The sequence below is a fragment of the Salvia splendens genome, chromosome 3 (assembly GCF_004379255.2).
Source record: "Salvia splendens isolate huo1 chromosome 3, SspV2, whole genome shotgun sequence".
In the NCBI taxonomy this organism is placed as follows: domain Eukaryota; kingdom Viridiplantae; phylum Streptophyta; class Magnoliopsida; order Lamiales; family Lamiaceae; genus Salvia; species Salvia splendens.
The window spans coordinates 27,874,381-27,878,196 of record NC_056034.1 but is presented as its reverse complement, the minus strand read 5'-3'; positions in this window follow the sequence as shown (position 1 = coordinate 27,878,196).

The following is a 3,816-nucleotide window of genomic DNA, read 5'->3' as shown; positions in this document are numbered from 1 at the left end:
GAATATATATATATATATATTATATATAATATAGTATATTAAATTAATAGAATATATATATAATTCGGTTTTTTGGTTTTTCGGTTTTTTTCTTCTCCCGAACCGAACCGAACCGAAAAACCGAAATTTTTTTATTTTTAAAACCGAACCGAACCGAAAAACTGAAAAAACCGAACCGAATTTCAAAATTTCGGTTTGGTTCAGTTCGGATATTCGGTTTCCAGTTTTTTTGCTCACCCCTAATTGCTAGTGCCTTGCCTACTGACCAGGAGCACAAGTTAGAGCAGAAGATGGATTTGAAAATGGACGAATTGAAGAAGACACTCCTTAGCGCGATCGAGAAGAACGGACCACCCACTTCCCCAACTAGGAACTACAAGGGTACAGAGCAGGGAAATCAAGGACCAGGCTATGATCAGCCTAATGATTTCGTCAATATGGAGCAAGTCAATGCTGTGGGGTACTATAATTCTAATGGGAATTAGAACCAGGGAAGGCAGCGGGACGCACCATGGAGGGACCATCCGAACTTTCAATGGGGAGACGGGAACCAAAATCAGAACCAAGGTCAAGGTCAGAACCAATACAACCCCCACCAGAACCAGAATCCCAACCGTAGCCCAGCAAATCCTGACCACCAAGCCAACTGGTCAGGAAGGAACCAACAAACCCATAACCAGAACTCACAAAACCAGAACCCGAACCCTGTTTATATACCACCCCACCAGAGAAACTTTCAAAATTACCAGAATCAGCCTAATCAGGGTCCACAACATCAGCAGAACAAAAACCAGTTCCAAAACCAAAACCAGAACCAATATCACCAAGACCATTACAACCCTCCTGGCCAGTATAACCAGTACCCATCTAACCAGAACCAGCAAAACTTCCAAAATTACCAACCCAACCAAAACCTCCAGTATAACCATCACCAAGGACCAAATCAGTCCCAATATCCTAACATGTCGAGGAGATCTATGGAGGACATGATGGGAGAATTGCTTGCTTTGCAGCAGGGCATCAAGGGTGAGTTGCAGTCCAATAATGAAGTAGTGCAGGGGATGCAGAATGCCCAGAAGGAGCATAAAGCGAACATTGATATGATGAATAGGCAGTTGGCCCAGCTGGCAAGTTCGGTGGGTGAGTTAAAAAGAAATTCAGGGAAACTCCCGTCTAAAGTCCATGTGCCTGAGAAAGCAAACGTGAGCAAGGTCACATTGCGGTCCGGTACCTCCTATGAGGGGCCCAAACCAAAGAAGTCCAGTGGGGAATCAAGTGGAGCAACATTACTGAGAGACGTTGTCTCGGAAGAGGAGCTACACAAACCTCTACCCCAAATTCAAGATCCATTTTTCTTGAGTGAGGAACCGTCGAGGAACAGTGAAACCGGAAGCAGGCAGCCCAAGGTGGACTCATCTAAGGAAAAAGAACTAACGAAGGAAACTCCAGCCCAGAATGTGCCCGAGAAAGACTCTGGGAAGGCTGTCGAGGAGCTGGTCGAAGAAGAGAAAGGGAAAAAGCCATTCCCTTATCGTTTCGTGACCAAGAGGAAGAAGGAAAACCCAGTGGATTACATGTCAATTTTTGGGAAACTGGATGTCACCATACCATTCCTCCAAGCCGTGAACCTACCCCCGCTTGGAAAATTTATCAAAGAATTCATAGCCGGGAAAGCCCAGAAGGATGGGAAGATCATGGTGGAAGGGATAGCGTCAGCAATTGTGCAAGAAAAGCTACCACCTAAGAGAGCAGACCCAGGTATGTTCACTTTGCCTATAACTATAGGAGATGTAAAAATCGAGCATGCAATGTATGATCTGGCAGCTTCTATAAATGTTATGCCATTGTCAGTTTATAATCGGCTGAAGGGAGTAACGTTATCTAATACTAGGGTATTAATCCAACTGGCTGATAGGTCGTGTATAAGTTCTTAGGGAGTGTTAGAGAATGTGTTGGTGAGAGTACATGATTTTACTTATCCTGCTGACTTTTACGTGATCAAGATAAGTGAGTCTGAAGCTAGGGAGTCTAGCGGTATTTTGTTAGGAAGGCCATTTCTTAGGACAGCCAAGACGATTGTAGATATGGCTGAGGGAACAATATGTATTGATTTTCATGGAGAAAAGTTTACCTTTGATATCAATGAGGCCATGAAAAAGCCTATCGATTCTGAAAATCTATGCTATATGGATGTAATTGACCCTATAGTCCAAGATTTTCTTGAGACTGAATTATTGCAGGAAAAGTTACAAGCATTGGATGTATATGGGCAGGCTGATGTAGAGGCAGCTACATGGTATGACCTGATCAGTAGCCAAGGGTTAACTGATGAAGAGATAGAAGGAGTTATTAAGGACTTCTGCCAGAAATCAGAATTTATTGGAGCCGCAGGGGCTAAGCTACCAGTCAGTACAGATGAACTCTCAGAGGGAAAATTAGAAAAGGAAGGGGATGCTGCAAGAAACCCTCTCCCAGCAGACACACTTCCCCCACAAGTTGAATTGAAGAAGTTGCCAGCAACCCTGAAGTATGCCTTTCTCGGGGAGGAAAACTTATATCCGGTGATAATAAGCAGTAGCCTGACAAAGGAGCAAGAAGCAAGGCTACTGACCGTTCTAGGCAGGAACATGAAAGCAATTGGATGGAGCCATACAGATTTGGTGGGAATAAGCCCTGACGTCTGCATGCATCATATTAGGCTAGAAGAAGGGGCGAAGGCACATCGAGATTTGCAGAGAAAGGTGAATCCCAACATGCGGGAGGAAATATTGAAGGAAATCTTGAAGTTGTTGTCATTAGGGATTATCTATTCGGTGCCCGATAGCGAGTGGGTCAGCTCTGTGCACATGGTCCCCAAGAAGTTCGGGATTCAAGTGATTCAAAATGAGAGGAATGAGCTGATACCGACAAGGCTAGTCACTGGTTGGCGGATGTGCATAGACTACCACAAGCTGAACGCCGCGACCAGGAAAGACCACTTCCCCTTACCGTTCATCGATCAGATGTTGGAGCGACTGGCTGGGAAGAAGTACTTTTGTTTTTTGGATGGGTACAGCGGGTATTTTCATATTTACGTGAATCCTGAAGACCAGGATAAAACTACCTTCACCTGCCCGTTTGAAACCTATGCGTACAGACGCATGCCGTTCGGACTTTGTAACGCTCCGGGAACATTTCAGCGATGCATGATGAGCATATTTTCTGATCTAATTGAGGAGTGTATAGAAATATTCATGGATGACTTCACAGTCTACGGAGACTCTTTCGACTCATGCCTTCGTCATTTGGATGTAGTCTTGGAGAGGTGTCGAGCGAAGAGCCTAGTCTTGAATTTTGAGAAATGTCATTTCATGGTCACAGAGGGCATCGTCCTAGGGCATGTGGTGTCAGAGAGGGGTATCCAGGTGGATCAAGCCAAAGTGGACATCATTTCCAAACTACCTTTTCCTACTGACCAGAAGGGAATAAGGGGTTTTCTAGGGCACGCGGGATTTTATCGCCGATTCATTAAAGACTTCGCCAAAATTGCCCAACCCCTCACCAGACTTCTCCAAAACGAAGTAGAATTCAATTTTGATGATCAATGCAAGGATGCTTTCAACTTGCTCAAGGAAAAGCTGATATCCGCACCGATTATCCAGGCTCCTGACTGGGATCATCTGTTCGAAGTGATGTGTGATGCCAGCGATTATGCAGTAGGGGCGGTTCTGGGTCAGAAGATCGAGGGAAAAAGGTATGTGATCTTTTATGCATCTAAGACATTGAATCAAGCTCAAAGGAATTATAATACCACGGAGAAGGAGATGCTAGCCGTGG